The sequence below is a fragment of the Schistocerca piceifrons genome, chromosome 3, assembly GCF_021461385.2.
Source record: "Schistocerca piceifrons isolate TAMUIC-IGC-003096 chromosome 3, iqSchPice1.1, whole genome shotgun sequence".
NCBI classification, from domain to species: domain Eukaryota; kingdom Metazoa; phylum Arthropoda; class Insecta; order Orthoptera; family Acrididae; genus Schistocerca; species Schistocerca piceifrons.
The window spans coordinates 111,352,496-111,374,999 of record NC_060140.1 but is presented as its reverse complement, the minus strand read 5'-3'; positions in this window follow the sequence as shown (position 1 = coordinate 111,374,999).

Here is a 22,504-nt window from a genome sequence, read left to right as displayed (position 1 = left end):
TCACACTGAATTCACGGTCCGCAGAGTCGGAAGTAAATCAGGTGAAGAGCGACAGCATGAAATACGCCAGCCTCCAATGGGAACATAGAACCAAGGAATTTGAAGTACTCTCCTGGGAGTCAGAATTCCGGAAAAATTGGTGTTATGTGCAGACGCTAACCTGGATAGGTGGCCTGGGAGGAGCTAAATAGCAGAAGTTGAGAGGACGGGAAATTTTGTGGGAATTTGTTCACTTCCCAGAGCAGGCATTGGTCGGCGCTGGGAAGCGACGCATAATTAACGCGACTTGCACTGCAACTGGCGTAACTGATTTTGCTGGAGGGGAAACCGAGGCGAAGAGCAGACTGGCAGAAGTCTCCGTAGAGGTCTTTTGTTCCCATCTTGCCTAGAGTGTGGACGTGGCGTTCTTTACTCAGCTTGCCTGAAAGAGAGTGAGCATCTCTGCAGTTTAGGACTTAGGAAAAAGAACGATTGAGCTTGGAGATAGAAAGTTTTCGTTCAGCTATGTGCTGAGCAAGATAGCTAGGAGTGTATAGATGAGCGCAGCCTTGCAGCACCACGAGGTCGGCCGACGTCCGCACAACGACGACGCCCCGCCACTTGAATTCGGTGATATTGCGCCCGCTCTGACTTGAGTTAGGCCACTGATTAATTTGCTGGATCACGTCGGCAAAGTTTCCGTGAGGGTTTCATGGGCCGTGTTTTGTAGACCTCTTCTCGCACTTCGCATTACACCTGGGTCAGTCGATACAAATTACTTTTGATTTATCACACTTTACTCCATGCAAACGCAATTTATTACCGCTGCCTGTTAGGAGAGTCATGTAATGTGATGATCGAAGGTCGTGAGTTAAAATAAATTTGTGCTAATCGACTGCATTTGTTTTTAATCAAGTAGTTAAAATCCCAAGTCACTTTCTTAATTAATTTTATGTGTCAACATTTGCATCTGGTGTTCAATAGCTGAATGTAACATCAATGTGCACCCCTTTTTAATTAAAAGGGAACAATTCTGAATCAATTAATGTCAACACTGCCACAGCAGTTCAATCAGGAGTCACAGGGCCTTATTACTTTCTTTGCGTTAGCCAACATTGCGGCAGTGTTGCACTATCTGTTGATCTGTTAGCCAATTACTTGGGGTGAACGCACGCCAAAACCAGATAAGTGACTGGCGGGGTGTTTCAAAATAAGAAGAAATGCTAGTTCATAGATAAAAAATGAAATATTATTTGTACATAATTATTCCCATCATATATACTTGAAGAACAGTTTGTCATCGTAAGTAGCTTTACTTAAATACTATGGCTGGTAGTGGTATATAAGGGAGAGAAACGGCTCACATTGTCATACAGAAATCTTATCCGCAATTGAGGGGCGCTCGAACTGTGTATACATGAGGACAGCACTTGTCTTGCAAATATATGTCCATGCAGTCACATATGTGAGCCTTACAGCATGAACATTTCGCGACTATTTGTCTCGATATTGATCAACACGTAAAACTCCCTTTACTGGTTTGGTATACATATTGCACATAGACGACATACATTTCAGTACGTGAGGTGTAACGTGAAATAACAGAAAATAGAGGCTCTTTATTCTGGTGTGGTTTGTTATGGCTGTTAGTATAGCATGAAAAATGCGAGGTAAATATTGTCGCTGCTTTAAACACGTTGTAAGTTAAAAATGCAAATGGTAACTTTAATGACTTCACTTTAAAATAAACTTTGAGCAGAACTGCTTCCAGTATTGCTATTAAACGTCCCTGCAGAGCTGTGGAATTATTAAGTAGCACACAATGTTTTTTTTCCCACGCAAGATGCTACAAATTCTTTGAAACAAGAGCTGTATTATTTATCTCGGGTATCTGGTTCGATGTATATGTAGAAAATATGAATTTATTTTCGTTAAGCTCACTGAATATCATTTACTTGATGTAATGTAAAATTTTCCCTTTCTAACTGCTATTAGGTAACATACTCAGCATATGCAATGTAGTACCAGTGCAAGCTGAAGCAAAATCTGAAAATTGTTACGATTATTCAATATTTCATCAGATCTTAAGAATCTTAGAAAATCTGATGGAATGTTATCAGTCCCTTCTGCCTTCTACCAAAGCTCTTTTAAGTTTTGATTCTATTACTGGATCCCAGAACTCTTCTATATCGACTCCTGTTTCTTCTTCTATTTCTTCTTCTATCGCATCATCAGACAATTCTTCTTCCTCATAGTGATATTTAACTTCTCGGCAAACAACTGAGCACGCCGTTTCTACGAATCTGTTGTCACTTAACTTCACAACGAACACCCGCTGCTCCACTGTGAGTACCACCATCCCCTCTGCATTGCTCCACTCACACTGACACAGCCCGTACTATGCTCTGGACCGGTGTGCATCACGTGGTGCGCGCACATGTGGTGTGTGGATCACGGAGGGTAGTTATATGCACACATTCACGTCCAATCGTATCCACTCGTCCGAGCCACTTTTATTTGTCCCCCCCCCCCCCCCCCCATCCCCACACCCTGCTGTATATAAAATTTAGTTAGATGGTCCAGTTTGACAGGAGTCTTGTTTAATGGTTTAAATGGGTCTGAGCACTATGGGACTCAACTTCTGACGTCATCAGTCCCCTAGAACAGAACTACTTAAACCTAACTAACCTAAGGACATCACACACATCCATCCCCGAGGCAGGATTCGAACCTGCAACCGTAGCGCTCGCGCTGTTCCAGATTGTAGCGCCTAGAACCGCTCGGCCACCTAGGCCGGCTCTTGTTTAATGTCTGGGATGATTTAGGGTTAGTGGTCTCAGAATGGTTGGCAACCATTACAACTCATTCGTTTTCATTACAGCGTTGTAATCGAAGATAATGGAATGTAGTCGAATTAAGTCAGGTGAAGCTGAGGAAATTAGAATAGGTAATGAGACACTTAAAGTAGTAAATGAGTTTTGTTATTTCGGGAGCAAAATAACTGATGATGGTCGAAATAGAGAATATATAAAATGCAGACTTGCAATGTCAAGGAAAGCGTTTCTGGGGAACAGAAATTTGTTAACATCGAGTATAGATTTAAGTGTTAGCAAGTCGTTTCTGAAAGTATTTGTACGGAGTGTAGCCTTGTATGGAAGTCAAACATGGAAGGTAAATAGTTTGGACAAGAAAAGAATAGAAGCTTTAGAAATGTGGTGCTACAGAAGAATGCTGAAGATTAGATGGGCAGGTCACATAACTAATGTGGAGGTATTGAACAGAATTGGGGAGAAGTGAGATCTGTGGCACAACTTGACTAGAAGAAGGGATCGGTTGGTAGGACATGTTCTGGGGCATCAAGGGATCACCAATTTAGTATTGGAGGGCAGTGTGGAGGAAATAGTAGAGGGAGACCAAGAGATGAATACACTAAGCTGATTCAGAAGGATGTAGATTGCAGTAGATACTGGGAGATGAAGAAGCTTGCACAGGATAGAGCGATGACCTCGCTGTCTGGTCTCCTTCCCCGAAACAACCAACCAACCAGGATAGAGTAGCACGGAGAGCTGCATCACGCTACTCTCTGGACTGAAGACCACAACAACAGCAAACGTACTTGTAACAGTGGGTTGGTTGTCGTAGCACAGTTTCATCTTAAGTTTATGTAAAAAAAATTGCATCATTGCGCACTTCTACAAGGAAGATCATTACGCCACCTCATCGGCTTTCTGTGTTTTAGGAAGGAACACTTCCCGTAGCTGCAAGTGCGGAGTCATGCGCTCGGCCTGCTTCCAACCTATTGAAACCCTGAGCAAACAGCGCCCTAGAATTCTGCAAAGACGCCTCACAGTTGTTGCATTACTTTATACGTTCTGATAATACTTTTTTACAATTAACAGATACTGCACAATAATAAACTGCTGCTTGGTTGACACTCAATGAAGAAATGCGAGACATTCAGACTGAAATAACAATGTTTATGGAAACCGAAATGGTACAACAATGTGATCAACCGACAAGCAAAACCATACTCCGCGATTCAAAATCGGCATGCTTCCTGAAGGATCCTTTATCATGCACAGACTCTGAATGACTTCTTCCCAACCACAGACTAAACTGTAGCTGATTAAAGCAAATATTTGCGTCTTTGGCTGGTTCTCTACGACGTGAGCGAGCTTAGGGATACTGTCTGTTGAATGTGTTACGAATAGAGTTTATAATAAAGAAGTAATAAATTTAATCTCGTGCCCGATGCTGATGTTTTATCGCATGAACCTCAATTATGTAATAAGCAATAACATTTTCCCTTTCATTATTTTATGTTGGTTACCGGTAAACAAAAAATTCGAAAAGATTTGAAATTACGTGTAACATTTGTTGGAAGTCGTGAGGTGCTCTCATTCTCAAACACAGTGCGGCGGCGCGGTTTCTTCTGTCCATTTACCTGTGCCTACCTGTGAACTCGTTGCAGCAGATCGCCGGTAGGAATGCCGAGCAGAAACCAACCGTACTGCAACTCGCACCAAGGTGCATACAACGTAACTATTCCAAGAATCGGGAAAAGGTCTTAATCTTGAATGAAAGGTGAAAATACTGGCAAAACTTTGGTATATTGTGCAATCGAGCATTACGTGTTCACTGCCAAGACCGTGCTAATCCTAACACAGCCATGCATAAACCCTTTCATTCACGTTAGCACGTTTATGGTAACGTATTTCCCCAAATCTGGACAACTACTAATCACGGACTGCTCTTAAATGAAAATGATCACCCCACTATTAAGTTTATCGGTGTCTAATGCAGTCAAGTTCTTAGTCACCGATCTGCTCAATATGCTACGCGGCATTACTGTCTTTTCTCATACACAAAATTACGTAAAAACTCCGTACTTTCTAAAAAAAAAAAAAATACACCGGAATAAATATGCCTTCACTTCAAAGCACTTTTGAAGCATGTAGCACAACTAAAACCGGCAAATAATAGCTTCTTTCGGAGCTCATACTACAAACGACAGTACCATTGAAAGGCTGGGCTCCGACAATCTTAGACTGGTATTATCTCCAAGAGAAAAGACGCGCGAAGAATATTCCGTTCTGATTGGTCAGTTTTCTTTAAGGCTAATCGAAGAACATTATTCTCCCGCGTTAGTCCGCGTTTTTCATGACTAACCAATCAACAAATAACACACTTTTGAAAGGTACTTTCTCCCGAAGTAGATATTTAACATTCTGATGTTTTGTTTATAGTTTACGTCATTAACTATTTTCATTTGCACTCGAATTAGCTTTCCTTTTACCATAAACTTACTTAACATATTATGAAACAACATTCCCCGTCATCTGCTTTCAAACTGTCTTAAAAATTTCTGACGCTAGTTCGTACAGCGTTTGTCAGTAGAACAGTCATCTACATATTTACTTTAGCTCAAATTCACGCATCATTCACACTACTGAAAGCATATACAAAACTGTACAAACATAAATAAACAAAATAAGCCTTCAAGAAATAAACAGAACAATTCACAAAAACATTCTCTTGACCTGTTTTTGAATGTCTCTGTGCACTACTGTCCTCTAGCAGCTGAACCCACTTCAGAACATCTGTCACTGTGTGCGCATGAGACATTCTCCCGATACACAGGCTCTAGAGAGGAGCGATATAAGGCACCACGCCTCAACTGGCCGAATATAGTCTGGGTAATTTGCACTATGTGCGTTACACAGGCTCAAGACTTATACACAGTTTCTGACTTTAATCCTTGAACTATTGTGTTGAATGTTTAACTTAAAATTGTGTGAGGGGTGTTCAGTAAGTAATACAACTTTTTCTGAAAGAAGATTGGTTTTATTGGTTCAAATGGCTCTGAGCGCTATGAGACTTAACATCTGAGGTCACCAGTACCCTAGAACTACTTAAAGCTAACTGACCTAAGGACACCACACACATCCATGCCCGAGGCAGGATTCGAACCTGCGACCGTAACAGCAGCGCGGTTCCGGACTGAAGCGCCTTAAACCGCTCGGCCACAACGGCAGGCTTGGTTTTATTCAGGATTCCAATACAGCTAGATATTCACTACTCTTTGGGCTACAAAACACTATTTTTCAACACATTCTCGATGCCACCTTACTGGGATGTCCTGTGTCTCACATGGTACCACTCTACTGGTCGACAAAGGAGCCAACGTCTTGCTCCACCAGTGACCTCCCTATCATCCACACACTGCTTTCCACACAGTGAATCCTTCATTGGGCAAACAAATGGAACTCTGAAAATGCTGCAGTATGGTTGAGGAAGAACAGTCCAATGAAGCATTGTGAGATCCAGTCGGGTGCGAAGACCTGTGCGAGACCTAGCGTTGTCATGGAGAGGAGAAGTGCGTTTGCAGTTTGGTGCCGCGCGGTTAGAGGCGTCATGTCACTAATCGTTCGGCCCCTCACGCCGGAGGTTCGAGTCCTCCCTCGGGCATGGGTGTGAGTGCTGTCTTTAGCGTTAAGTTAGTGTAAGTAGTGTGTAATTCTGGGGCCCGATGACCTCAGCAGTTTGGTCCCTCAGGAATTCAACACTTTTTTTCGCACTTTTGTGTCGATGAATATCCTGACGTTGTTTCTTCAATTCCCTGAAGGTAGCACAATACACTTTAGAGTTGACCGTTGCTCTGTGATGGAGGATATCAAACATAATAACACCTTTAGACTTCCAGAAGACCGTCTCCCTTCATGACTTTATCTTTTGAGAGTGGGGCTTTGAACTTTTCCAAAAAATTGTGCGTGAATTCCTAAGGGACCAAACGACTGAGGTCATAGGTCCCTAGGCTTACATACTTAAACTAACTTTTGCTAAGAACAACACACACACACACCCATGCTCGAGGGAGGACTCGAACCTCCGGCGGGAGCGGGCGCACAATCCGTGACATGGCGCCTCAAACCGCGCGGCCACTCCAAACAGCTTGAACTTTCTCCTTCGGAGCAGAGGTGATGTGGCGCCACTCCATGGATTGTTGTTTCGTCTCCGGATAGAAGTGAAGAACTGATGTTTCATCGGTTGTGACGATCTTTGACAAAATATTGTCACGATCAGCGTCGTAACGTGCAAGTAATTTCGCAAGATTGACCTCCTTTGCTCTTTATGATCTTCTGTTAGGCGGCGAGGAAACCAGCGCGCACACATTTTAGTACCCCATCTGGAGGACGAGTATGTCAGCACTATCAACAGAGACATACAGTTCTGCAGCAAGGTGTTTGATCCATCGATCACAACGAATGAGAGTGTCTGCGAGTTCCAACTTGCAGCTTTGTGTAACCGGCCGGCACATGGGAGATAGCACTGGTTTGCGCGACCTTGTTGCTGTATTGGAATCACCCGAGACGCCTCGCCCGACGACTCACCGTGCTTTTGTTCGCAAGACACGTTCTGCAAGCGCCTATGAAAATGTGCGATGCTCTGGTTTTCGCCAAAAGAAACTCAATGAGAGCTCTCTGCTTGGAACGCACATCAGTTACAGACGACTTTTTGAAGGCTGTGTATAGCGTCGCCACGTATCGAAACTATAGGGGCTGAAACAGGAACATTCCACTATGTCCCGCAGCATATTCCCCGTTTTTTCAACTGGAAAAAAGCTGTGTAGCATTACTTATTGAACGCCCCTCGTACCTCCTAATGAGAAGATTATGACAGCATTTTAAATTTTCGAATGCGGCCAGTTAATACATGAAACAGTGCAAATCATATTGTTGTCGCCCCTGGAAGGGGCAACCTACAACCGACCTTGTATCGTGCTCCGTTCACCGTCTTAGTCGTTTAGTGATTGTAGGTAATGACGCAGTGTAGCCCTCAAAATTAATTTAGTCTAATTCACACTGGTCCTGGGAGCCTACGAACTTATATATCTTGAGTAGGTTATGTACTCTGCAAGGGACGTAGCATTGCTTGTCAGAGTGTACGTGGGCGGTGGGTATGACTCACGTGAGTGCTTAAAATGTACATCGAGTGCAGCAGAAGAGAAGCAGACTACAGTCTGTACCTGCAAATTTTCTGAGGATGCAGGTAATGAGCAGTCAACCTCACAGGTTCTCACCCCGTAGCATTAAAAATATTCTTCGGTACTTAATGCAGATTTGCACTGCAATCCTCATCTGAAAAATTACGCAAAATTGGAATTGGTTCGCCCATGGGGGTCACGCAGCACTTAGTTCACCGTTTTGTGCCGTTGTGTTCCTAAGCTACAAACGAATCGGCACCATCGATTTACCCAGTTTGACAGTTCGATTACAATCAGCAGCACCAAAAACAAAGTTAAAGATGATGACACGGGCGGAAAGTACGTGTACAAAAAAAAAAAGGTTCAAATGGCTCTGAGTACTATCGGACTCAACTTCTGTGGTCATCAGTCCCCTAGAACCTAAGTAACCTAAGGATATCACACGCATCCATGCCCGAGGCAGGACTCGAACCTGCGACCGTAGCAGGGGACTGTAGCGCCTAGAACCGCTCGGCCACCGCGGCCGGCAGTATGTGTACAGATTATGTGCTCTGCTCACAAGTGAAGACCTCACACTCTAAAAGTGCTTATGTACTATTTCTTTCAAACTTCCCTCTAAAGGCCCTATATCTATGTGAGCATACTATAGTAAAAGTGCTTCATCACTTGACGAAGGTAACGAATCAGTGGAGAACTGAAGGTAATGGCGGTAGCTCCACCTTCTTCTTCATTGTAAACGTGCTTAGAGCAATCTGCGTTGAATTACATCAGTCTAACGTGCGAACGTAATAATTGCCATATTGTTAGTCGTGTTGTGGAAGTGACGATTGTGTATTAGAAATCGATCTGCAACAAATATTGTTTGATTCAACTCCTACACACTCGGCTATGTTGCACTTAGGCCAGCTTTCATATTACATCTGTGCTCATGTTTATGACGATAGTGAGGCAATAAGGTAATTGTGGCATGAGCACGAAGGTTCTCATGGAGCTCACAACACAGCATCATGCCTGTTCCATGTTCTGAGTTGCACTGAAAGTACCGTTAACGTAACAGATAACGAAAGGAACTTGTGATCTGGAGTGACAACTACTGCACACAAAACAAAAACTATGTGCTTCAATATACAGTATGCACATGTTCGTAGTGTTTTGTGGCCTGTCTGATAGCATATAAGTATCTTTTTTCACATCACAGTTTTCTATTTTCTGATACAAATTTTGCCGTAATAGAAAAGCGCAAGAGAATTGCATGATATAATCGATGCTACTCAAACGTGTGTAAAACGAAATTATTTCCAGTTTCAAAACGAGTATTATACTCAGACCGATGGCCTAACTACGGGTTCATCTTTTAGTCCAATACTACCTGAAATTTTATGGACAATTTCGAGAAAAAATTCTAACAGAAAGAGCAACTGAACTGTACTGGGTCAGACATGTTGATGATGTGCTGTGTTTGTGCACTTGTAGCACTAGACAGTTAGTTACATTACTTCATCACTGAAACTCAAAACACAAGAAAATCTAGTTTGCAATGGAGCTGCGAGGCTCTTCTAAATTTTTTTTGGATCTTAAATAGACATCAGTACAAGAAAACACGTATTTAACATTTACAGAAAAACATCGCTACTGATACAATAATGCCTGAAGGGTCCCAGTATCTACACAGCCACAAACATGCAGCTTTCCATTCGATGGTGCATCACCTCATATCTGTTCCAATCCAAACCGGCCTTAAAACTACAAATCATCAAACAAATCGCTTCCTGCAAACGCTATGGATCTACTCTGATTGATTATACTCTACGAAAAAAGAAAATGAATGAAACTTCGCCACTTTGTACGCTCGTCAACAGCATTCAGTGAGCAGTTACAAAGTCTAGTGCAAAATTTCATATATTCGAAACATTTCAGCCATTCTTGCAAAAATGTTCAAGTCTCGCAACTACAGACCTGCATTTTAAAATACCAATAATACATCAATATTTTTATTCGTAGTAAAGAAAAGCTGCAACCCTTGGCGCAGAGTGGTGTATATAAAAATCACTTGGAAACAGTTCGAAAAAGTGTGTACGCGTTAGTCAGGCAGAGCAGTGGCAATTAGACTACCTGAATATGAGAGGAGGTGGTGATAAGGGAAGAAAGTTTCCACCTTCGCTGATCTTTTTTTTTAATCAGAAAGCCATGCATGTGATGTAGAATGTGAAGTTTGACATTTTGTCAAGAAAAGCAGAAAGATAACCCTACTGGAAGTACTGGAAATCAACAAATACATAGTACAGAATGCCAGCACCCTTGTTTTCGCTATAAATACTATATTCAAACTGTAAATTCATCTAATTTCTCATCATTTGTTTAGTTACCCAAATCGGCCTTTCAAAGAGAACTACTAACCATCCACATTAAAACTTCATTTACCCCCTTTCATAGTTATTGTAATGTCTTCCTAAGTAAACACTCTGTCATTCTTGTATCTTTTGTTCAAATAGCATCTGTGTAAGTCACATTTCATGTTCATCTGTGTTTGCGACATTCAGTTGTCACAGTTGTCATCCGAAGATGGCCTGAGAAGCCAAAAGCCGGTTCGTGACTAAATAAACATAATTTTACAGAACATAGGAAATGTTTGTTCATTTGATAGTACGTATTATTTATTAGCAACTAAGGACTGAGAATTAACAACAATAAATATTTTTGAATTGTTACTTATAATCCGTCTTGATTGCAAAAATGTTTATTCACATGACCGGTTTCAGTTCCTCTAGAACCATCTTTATATCTGAAACGGCAATGATACTAATTTACTATTTCACAAATGCAAACCTTTCTCATCCTATCCGAACAACATCAAATGTACCAGAACGTGCCTGCATTTTCCGTTACAGGAGTAACCCGTCCACATATAGCAACCTTCACATGCTGCGCCACATTTAGTTGGTTGGCAGAATGTACGTCATTTATATTAATTATAAAACTGTTACCAATCTTGTTCGGATAGGATGAAAAAGGTTTGCATTAGTGAAATAGTAAATTAGTATCATTGTCGTTTTAGATCTGAAGATGGTTCTAGAGGAACAGAAACCGGTCATGTGAATACACTTTTTGCAATCATGACGGATTATAAGTAACATTGTATAAACAGTGATTGCGGTATCCCATCAGACATTATGTCTGTTTTTGCAAATATTTATGACTCTGCTGAGACATTCCACATCATAGCGGATCGTCGTGATACGATATACGAAACATGCAAATAACTGTACTAAATTAGAAGAAAGGCAAAGAACAAAATAGGGAATGCAGATAGTGTAGGACACTCTGGGGAATGGAATTAAAGCTCGAGAGAGCTGACACTGATGTAAAATTACCCTTCCGGTGACCGCTACGGTCGCAGATTCGAATCTTGCCTCGAGCGTGGATGTGTGTGATGTCCTTAGGTTAGTTAGGTTTAAGTAGCTCTAAGTTCTAGGGGACTGATGACCTCAGCAGTTAAGTCCCATAGTGCTCAGAGCCATTTGAACCATTTTATCCTTCATGGTCCTACAACTAAAAATAGAGTTTGAATTATAAAAAGAATTACACGGGGAATGAAGAAAATCAGAAAGCAGAACAACAATCATTCTAGTGTCCATTTAGCTAGGCAACGTGAGACAGGAAAAGACAGATGGGCATAAGGATCTGAGTGGCACAGAGAGATTTTTGTCACAAAAGTATGCAACTGAGCAAACAGGAGAAACAGAAAGATGCTAAAAATTAAATTAATGGGCAAAATACGAACAAAAAGACGCTATATGAAGTGTACGAGTATAGAAGCCAACAACGAATCACTTCTAAACGAAACGGAGATTAATCCGGCATTTGCAAAGGAGAAGGCAATATGCAAAAAACAGGACCGACGTATGAGATTTCTGAGGTTATGTATATCTACGAATAGCTCAAGAGACGTCCATGTTTTAAAGGCGTATGGTACACTTACGGTATAAGAATAGTTCTTAGATCTCTTATATTGTTAGTTCATGCTTAAAGGTTAAAATAGATAGATGTGTCATGGGCAAAACCAATTCTTGCCACTCTTCTCAGTCCAACGACGGATTATGGCCTCATTTCTCGACAGCAAATGCATGCTTTTTTTTTTTTTTTTTTTTTAATGGGCTTGTAGTCCGGGGTGATATGTTACAATACAGCATCACCGATCTTTTGCGGTCTAACTGTGTTGGTGAGGCAGTACATTTCCACAGGGCAGTGACTCCGTCACTGCAATTCACTTTGGAGGTGTGGCGGTGGGACTTGTAGTCCCGTACCACCCTCTGACGGTGATAGTACTACATGAGTCAGGCAGAAGAATGCATGGAACGAGTATCTGGATATTTCTGAACGCAGGTGATCCCCGCGCCTGCGAGATACTTCGTGGACGGGATACGGGACAAAAGAAGGTGTGTCTCAGCGCTTTATGGGTTCTCATTTGGGGAGGACGCTATTTTAAAATGCCGCCAGACGTTCATATTTACGACGGGGCCCTATTTCCCGGAGTTCTGAAGAGCCTGCCTTGGGCCAGACGGTTTATTTGAGGGCGCCGAGAAACAAGAGACGCCACACAAATAAGCGCATACGTAGCATCCGTCCTGAGAAACGGGATAGCTGCCTGTTGATGGGTGGCGGCTTTATGATGCGGGACTTACATTTACAATACTTTCAGGGGACGTAAAGGTCACATGACGATACACACACTTCATATATCGTTTACTGGTGACAGTAACTGCAACAATTTTAATTACTTCTTTTTGAGTTAGAGGAACAGGTTCAGATTCGATTGAACACATATGAAATGTAACCGGGCGTAATTTCTGTTACTGTAGGACCAATGTTAATTAAAGCCGTCGATACCGACTTATATCTGAATTATGCGATACATGTTATCACATAAAACTAATGATTTCATTCAGAATGTATTTTAACTAATAAAAGCATTTCTTTTGAACAATAGTCAAATACAACACGTATTTACTAATTTCGAGCATTCTGGAAGGCGTGACGTCAGCAACTGCATGGTTTACCAAGTTACGTAATAAATTGTAGAGAACCGTCGAAGCTGCTATATTAATTTTCTCTATCACTTGATCACTAGTTGCGAGCCCAAGCTCATTATCAAAACATCCAACAAGCTACCAGGTGTACCGGTATGAAATGAGCGTTTTTTTTGTGAAAATGAAACACTAATTTTGAATTGAAAAGTAAAAACATTTTATTCAATGTACTGACCATTGCTTTCTATACATATTGACCACCTTTCTGGCAATTTGTGGACAGCACACCAATAGAAATGTCCGTCTTTTGAAGCAAACCAATCAGACACCCAATTTTCGACTTCTTCGTAGGAATCTAAGTGTTCCTCAGCCAATGCGTGTCCCATTGATGAAAACAAATGGTAGTCGGAAGGGACCAAGTCTGGTGAATACGGCGGGTGGGGTAGCAGCTCCCAGCCAAGTGTTGTGATTGTATTCTGAATCAGTTTTGCTTTGTGTGCATGTGAATTGTCGTGTTAAAAAATTACTTTGCCATGACCTCTGGCCCATTCTGGTCTTTTTTCGATCAATGCATAGTTCAAATTGGTCATTTGTTGTCTGTAGCGATTAGTATTCACAGTTTCACCGGGTTTTAGATGCACATGATACACCACACCTTTCTGATCCCATCAAACACAGAGCATTGTCTTCTTGTCGAATCGATCTGGTTTTGCAGTCGATGTTGATGGTTGTCCCGGATTAACCCATGATTTTTCCCGTTTAGGATTCTTAAAACAAATCCATTTTTCATCGCCAGTAACAGTTCGATGCAAAATTGATTTTCTTTCATGTCTTTGAAGCAAAATTTGACAAATGGTTTTTCGGTTTTCCATCTGTCTTTCATTCAATTCATGTGGCACCCATTTTCCACACTTTCGAATCTTTCCCATAGCTTTCAAACGGTCATAAATTGTTTGTCGTGCAACATATATCATTGCTGCCATTTGCATCTTCATCCAATATTGCTTGCAATTCGGCGTCTTCGAACTTTCTTGGTGGTCTTCCATATTCTTCATTTCTTACATCAAAATCATTATTTCTGAACCGTTGAAACCATCTTTTGCATGTTGATTCTGATAGAGCATGATCACCATATGCCTCGACAAGCATTCGATGCGACTCTGCAGCAGTTTTTTTCAAATGGAAACAAAATTCGACATCGTTAACACGATGGAAACATATGATGTTGTTTGTTCCATGACTTGATGTATACTAAATATCTTTGACAGATGTCATACCAACCAAACAAAAAAAAATTAAGGCTCGTCCACAACAAATGTTCCCTATTGACACATTTGTATCTTAACGCTCATTTCATTCCATCCATTGCGACCTCCACATGACTGTTCATTGTAACTAAACATCTTGTAAAGCAGTGCAGGACTAAATTCCATTCACCTAACAAAGCCATCCAATGACACATCGTTCTTTGGCGTACCACTCCATAGCCGTGCAACGATATGAGGCACATTACCATTTCAACTTAAAGCCGCTTAATGAATTCATAGTACAAGAAATTTAAATTACAAAAAAAGGTAATGTGAATAAAGTTCAGCCCTCCACTGTTTTACAAGATGTGTTTAACCAGAATGAACAGTCATGTGGCTGTCATAGTGGGTGTTACTGCATAGCTTGTTGGATGAGTTGACAATGAGCTTGGACTCAAAATTAATCATCAAATAATAAAGAAAATAAACAGTGCAACTTCGTCAGTTCTCTGCTATTTACTGCATAATTGGAACAACATGTATGTTTAACGCATAGTAATAAAGGTTCATCATCACATCATTCATTTTAAATTAAAAGAAATAATTTTAAAAAAGGGGGAACTACTCAACCAAATAACACTATATTTTTTATACTGTATTTAAATACGTAATGTCTTATCAATACAGCGTGATTCAAAAAGAATACCACAACTTTAAAAATGTGTATTTAATGAAAGAAACATAATATAACCTTCTGTTATACATCATTACAAAGAGTATTTAAAAAGTTCTTTTTTCACTCAAAAACAAGTTCAGAGATGTTAAATATGGCCCCCTCCAGACACTCGAGCAATATCAACCCGATACTCCAACTCGTTCCACACTCTCTGTAGCATATCAGGCGTAACAGTTTGGATAGCTGCTGTTATTTCTCGTTTCAAATCATCAATGGTGGCTGGGAGAGGTGGCCGAAACACCATATCCTTAACATACCCCCATAAGAAAAAATCGCAGGGGGTAAGATCAGGGCTTCTTGGAGGCCAGTGATGAAGTGCTCTGTCACGGGCTGCCTGGCGGCCGATCCATCGCCTCGGGTAGTTGACTTTCAGGTAGTTACGGACAGATAAGTGCCAATGTGGTGGCGCTCCATCCTGCTGAAATATGAATTGTTGTGCTTCTTGTTCGAGCTGAGGGAACAGCCAATTCTCTAACATCTCCAGATACTGTAGTCCAGTTACAGTAGCACCTTCGAAGAAAAAGGGACCAAAAACTTTATTGGCTGAAATGGCACAGAAAACGTTCACCTTAGGCGAGTGACGTTCATACTGAGTTGTTTCCCGCGGAATTCTTTTAATCTTATCAGCTGCAGACAGTGCTTGAACCAATTTCAGACGATAAGGTTTCATAACTAACCTTTTTCGTAGGACTCTCCATACAGTTGATTGTGGAATTTGCAGCTCTCTGCTAGCTCTGCGAGTCGATTTTCCTGGGCTGCGAACAAATGCTTGCTGGATGCGTGCTACATTTTCATCACTCGTTCTCGGCCGTCCAGAACTTTTCCCTTTGCACAAACACCCATTCTCTGTAAACTGTTTATACCAACGTTTAATACACCACCTATCAGGAGGTTTAACACCATACTTCGTTCGAAATGCACGCTGAACAACTGTCGTCGATTCACTTCTGCCGTACTCAATAACACAAAAAGCTCTCTGTTGAGCGGTCGCCATCTTAGCATCAACTGACGCTGACGCCTAGTCAACAGCGCCTCAAGGGAACAAATGTACAACTAAATGAAACTTTATAGCTCCCTTAGTTCGCTAGATAGTGCTTAGCTCTGCCTTTTGTCGTTGCAGAGTTTTAAATTCCTAAAGTTGTGGTATTCTTTTTGAATCACCCTGTATATTTCTACTTCAATGATATATTGTACTTCAGTGTTTCATACCATACGATATCTAGAGTGTAACATTTCCATTTTACCTTGAAGCTGCTTAGGCATATTAGAAGAAATTTAAACTGAAAATAAGTAAAGTTTGTATGTGTTTGTTTCTGTGTTTCATGAGCGACGAAGCAGACAAGTGCGACCCGGCGGCAGTTTCCACTGCTACACCAGGAGTTTGCGTGGCCTAACTAGACGGTGCACAGGACTAATATGCCCCAAAATTGCTACGTTAACTGTTGCAACAATGCAAAAAACGAATGAAAATATTGTGAGTGACGAAATATGTTCCGTTCTCATCTAGCCACGAGTGCTTTTGCGAACATGCTGAATAACTTAAAGTTTCATTATGTAGCAATAACAAGTACGTTGCTCTGTGCAATAAACGCGTTTAATGATATTAGGAATGAACTAGATACTTATAATGCCAATGGAATGATAGTGCACAGAGACTCCCATATCAGGACGTGCTGTACCAGCGAAAAGGAAGAAGGTATACGAGGTGCGGCTAGAAAAAAACCGGACTGATGCTGGAAAAAACATTTATTTACAATTATTTACAATTTCATGTTATCTCCTTCAATGTACTCTCCTCCTCGGTCTCTACACCGCTCCATACGAATTTTCCACTGTTCATAGCAATGCTGCAGATCATTTTCGGTAAGTCCATACATTACTTCCGTCGCTTTTTCTTTTACTGCTTCAACAGTCTCAAATCTAGTTCCTTTCAAAGCTGACTTGACTTTAGCGAAAAGAAAAAAGTCACAGGGGGCCAAATCAGGTGAGTAGGGTGGATGATCTAAGATGGGAATGTTGTGTTTTGCCAAAAACGTCTTCACTGACAACGCACTGTGAGCTGGGGCATTGTCTTGGTGAAGGATCCATGACTTTTTTCTCCACAAATCGTTCCGTTTTCTCCGTACTCGCTCACGTAGGGTAGCCAGGACGCTAATGTAGTAATGCTGATTCACTGTTTGTCCCTCTGGTACCCAATCAATGTGCACAATCCCTTTGATGTCAAAAAAAACAATCATCATTGCCTTGAATTTCGATTTTGACATTCGTGCTTTTTTTTTTGTCGTGGAGAACCAGGAGTTTTCCAATGCATCGATTGGCGTTTAGTTTCGGGATCGTAAGTAAAAAACCACGATTCATCGCAAGTAATAACATTTTGTAAGAAGGTGGGATCACTTTCAATGTTTTCCAGGATGTCAGAACAAATCATTCTTCGGCGTTCCTTCTGTTCAATTGTGAGACACTTTGGAACCATTTTTGAACACACATTGTTCATGTTGAAACTTTCATGAAGAATCTGCCTAACACTTTCCTTGTCAACTCCTGTTAACTCAGACACTGCTCTGATTGTTAAACGGCGATCTTGTCGAACAAGTTTACCGATTTTTTCCCAATGTTTGCATCAGTTTTTGCTGACAATGGTCCGCCAGTGCGAGTGTCATCACTGGTGTCTTCGCGGCCATCTTTAAATCGTTTAAACCACTCAAACACTTGTGTTCGCGATAAACAATCATCGCCGTACACTTGTTGTAACATTACAAACGTTTCACTTGCAGATTTTCCTAGTTTGAAACAAAATTTGATGTTAACACGCTGTTCTTTCTGTACACTCAACATTTTCCGACGCACAGACAAAACGTCAACTACTTAAAACAGACGCCACGGGCAGACTGAGTGCAGGAGGCAGATGAAACTCGAGCAGTAGGCGGAGCGAGAGTCACGTGACAGGCCACGCGACTTTCAGCCTTATTGCATTCGTTTTATTGTTTCGCCAGTACTAGTCCGGTTTTTTTCTAGCCACACCTCGTATAGGAAGACCCAGAACGAGATGGTTGCAAAGTTAAACGGAACAGGCACAAGCGCCTAAACCATGAAGTGCAGAAGGAGATGTTCAAGAAGAAGAATGCTGAAGAGAACTTAAATGTGTTCATGTAGTGATTTATTTGATATTAAGCCAAGGAAGATAGATCTGCAAATTATGTACTGAGGAGGTCGTCAGCGAACTGATAACACTAATTTAGAACTAAAGGGCTATTACGACGCTAAATTGGCACTCTATGGTTACCTTTGGTCATTAAACATTACGACTGCTTGAATTTAACATTGACTGTTTGCTGTTAACGACGTATTTTGGTGTTTGTGAAGGTATAGGAACAAGACATGGTCTACCAATGGAGGGTATAGTCGTTAACTGTCCCAAAAGTGATCATAGTGAACACAAACTTTAAAATACCAATGAACAATAGATTGCAATTATTTCGATTGTCAGAGGTCGCTGCATGCTACAGGACCACCAATGATCTCTATACGACCTCGATGTAGATCTCTGATCTCAGAGCATGGAACTTCGACGTGTCTGCAGATTCTTGTCATCTGTAAAGTCCGCCATATCGTAACTGTGCAAAAAATTTTCCACCAGTTTTTACGTGAAAAAAAAAATCTTCACGTATTTCTAGCTTTGAATTTTGTATGAATATGAGGTGCATATGCTGATGTGGAAGTAGGAGCAGAATCGAAAAGCATTTTCATTTTGCGTTCTAGTGACATTTCATGGCAGCCATGTTGTAAGTAGACAAGAACATCTTTGGAAGACACGTTCAGACAGTTCGACATCCGTATAGTACAGATATCACTGGGCAGCGCAGTCATAACTTGTCACTGGTTGACATAGCAACGGTATCAATTGCACAAGTGATAAGCAACATTTTAGTTGAACATCTTGGTATTTACTGTCATAAAAGGAAAGAGCCCACAATTTAATCGCTCGAAAACGACAAAATACCTGCGTTGAGACAAATGAAATCGGAAATCAGTGATTTGTGGTTCAAAGGGTGGCAGCAACTTCGATAATAAAACGACGATACTGATGAAGGGTGTTCATGTAAGTCGCTTCAGTGACTTCCAGGGTTGATCTCCACTTTTACAATTTTTAACAGAATCGCTTATGTGTCGATACCCATATAAATTCAAACAGAGAACGACGATCATCTGGGTGATATAAATGGCAGTCGGAGTGATATTTCAGTACTGTTCGTGAGATTGTAATTTTAGTATTCGATACTCAGTTTACCGTTCTTAAATTCTTGTGCGCTATAGTCAGATTTCGTGATCTTTCCTTCACGTGATTTTCGTTGAAATACGCTACCATAGAGGCTAGTTTCCGTCTAACCGAATTCAGACCTTGTTTCCTTGGTGAATTATGAATAACTTCTGTCTCTAGTCGGAATGTATGCTTGTGTAATCCATCTTTCCCATCGCACTGTCGATTTTCCGATGACGATATTAGTCATGTGTTATTTCCGTGTCTTGTTTTACCAGTAATCTTTCAGTACCAACACTCCGTAATAGGTTGAGGTATTCATCCATTCTCTGTTAAATATCTTACTCGAAAGAATAAATGGACAGGACAATACATTCCTAATGTTTAATAACTCACCAGCCTCACCCGCTATTTATTCAGTTCCTAACGAGCCTCTTCTAGTCCAGCTTGCATCACACGTGTATGGTTATAAGTCGTATATTTTAAGAGCATTTTTCCAGAACAGGTTCTCCTCCAGAATTAAAAAGTCATACATGTATACCAAGATTTCATTACTTTTCCTGAACTGAGGCCTATCCTCTAATAATCTTGAAGCAAATTTACAGTGTAGTTAATTGGTTGATTCACTCACGTGACCACCCAAGTTAAATTCACATAACAACGTAACAACTAAAATTCACACAATAATGTTCCACAGATAAGTCTAGCAACTATTTTTCCAGTAGGTACGTTACACTTACAGCATGTGCGAGAGCACATGCCCATCACGCTACTATCCCAGACCAGAGGGATCGTACAATTACACTAGTATTTGTACCTACAAAGTACATATTGCCTAAAATTTCTATACACTGAAAGTTATTTGTGTTAGCTCGACATACCGTAACTGAAATCTTTTTTTCTCTGCTTTTGAAAGAAGAATTTTCTAATTTTCTTTTTCCAAAAATAATTTGTCTGAAAATTTATTGATGTTACTTAAAATCCGTCTTGATTGCAATTTTTTTTTTTATTATTCATATGACCGGTTTCGGTTCATTCAGAACCATCTTCAGATCTGATATTTCAGTTACAGGAGTAACCCGTCCAAATCCAGCAACTTTCACATGCTACGTCACATCTGATGTCTCTAGTCGGAATGTATGCTTGTGTAATCCATCTTTCCCATCGCACTGTCGATTTTCCGATGACGATATTAGTCATGTGTTATTTCCGTGTGTTGTTTACATCTGATGTGACGTAGCATGTGAAAGTTGCTGGATTTGGACGGGTTACTCCTGTAACTGAAATATCAGCTCTGAAGATGGTTCTGAATGAACCGAAACCGGTCATATGAATAATAAAAAAAAAAATTGCAATCAAGACGGATTTTAAGTAACATTATAAAATCACTGATTGCTGTTATCCCATAAGACATTATGTCTGTTTTTGCAAAATTTATTGATGATAAAAACTTTCGCATTCTGGAATATGCCTTCGTAAAACTGAATAAGATTTGAATAATCAATACTATATTCCTGGGACTATAATTGTCGGGCTTTTTTTTAAAAAAAGTATGTCTTTGCAAAATTAATGTGCCAATTATAAAATTAAAGTAATTAAAAAGTTTCTGTTTTTGCGAAAATTCTGTTGGGAAATGTGCGCTTATAAATATGGGCGTTGCATGCCAATTCGGGGAGTCTGTGTGATGCCTTTGACCTTTAAAGATACTACGCCAAACAGTCTGTGTATAACATACTACTTGAAAGATCTTGTGCCACTCGTCTCAAGATGTTTGTCATTTTGTCTCTCTTGTCTCTACCTGTTGTGTCACCAACAGCTGGTCTGATGTTAATAAATAACGAAAAAGGCGAAGAAATGTCTTTCAATCACACATAACAATTCTGACTCTAGTTTACGAGCAGGGAGGTATATTAGTCTTAATTATTTCTTTCTAATGATAATTTGGTACCAGTAGTGCAAGAATGGTGAATATTTACACCTGAAATGCGCCTACGTTGTTTGAGGTTTCACTTTGTTGCACGCTAACTAGTGCTTATGCGTGGTGTTAGGATTGGTAGCTGAATACCGAAAGTGTGTCGCTGTGAGCTATTTGGTAAAATGGTTGTAAGATGACTAATAATACGTTTCTTTATTAAAATATTTTAATCCAGATAGTTAGGAATGGAGGTCTCCAAATATTAACAGATTTAAAGAAACTATTAGACAAAACTAGCTGAGAATTGAGAAAAGATAATAGGAAACTAGAAACTAATGTGTCTGAAATTAAAAAGGATAGCCAGAAACTTAGAACCGATGTATATGAAATTAAAAATAGTAACCAGCAAATTAGGAATATTAAGCTAAGGCAGGAGGTAACGGACAAACAATTTAGTTTGGCAAACAACGCGAGGAGCATATCCGTGAATCTCGGGCTGAAGAAGACGAATTACATCAGGAAATTCAAAAATTGACCACGGATGTGTCTAATTTAAAGGTCACATTATTCGGTGATCTAGACAGTAAAGGTAAAGACATACAAGCATATGTATCACAAATTAGAGTCAGCCATAAACGATTTGGTTGACTAGCTTAAAAAAGTTAAGTTAGAGTTTCAGAAGAAACAGGAAGAAAACTTTTCAAACCTGAGAAAGAAAACGGTAAGGAACAAGACGCTTTAAAGAAGAAGGCAGAGTTAGATGACAGGAGGATTGCCGAGTTTCAAACAAATAAAGTTAGTGAGGACTTACGTTAAGCTACCAGTTCAGGCACAGGAGAAGGATCTGCATCTAAACAAGAAGGTGTAGCAAATATGAACTGCCAGGTTGTCTCATCCATATATAATGTCTCGAACTTTCATCGTGCCCCAGTACACAGCTGATAGATAAAGTACATGGTTAGGAAAGAATGCTAGGAAACGATTCAAATGAGAGAGCGAGAACAAAATGTATCAGTGATATGGTTAACACGGAATGTTCATCGGTTACTTCGGCCAATAGTGGTAGGAAGAGTTTCGCATAGAAAGTGGAGGTCGCCCAGCCAATCAGTTCCCACATTTTAAGCCTAAGAGCACCACACGAGTACATCCTATTATTTTTCAGAGAGCGTCTGAGAACACACTGTCAACCTTGTGGGACGGCAAGAGGAGAATTAGAATCGCATCGACGCATTTAGAAAAGCAAGGCCCTGAACAAGGGGTTTTACATTCAAAAGAGTTAACTTGTTGGGAAGGTTTCTGCCGAAGTTTAAAGATAGGTGTTGGTCAGAAGGTGAACAGCAAAAGTTGACTTTTAAGTT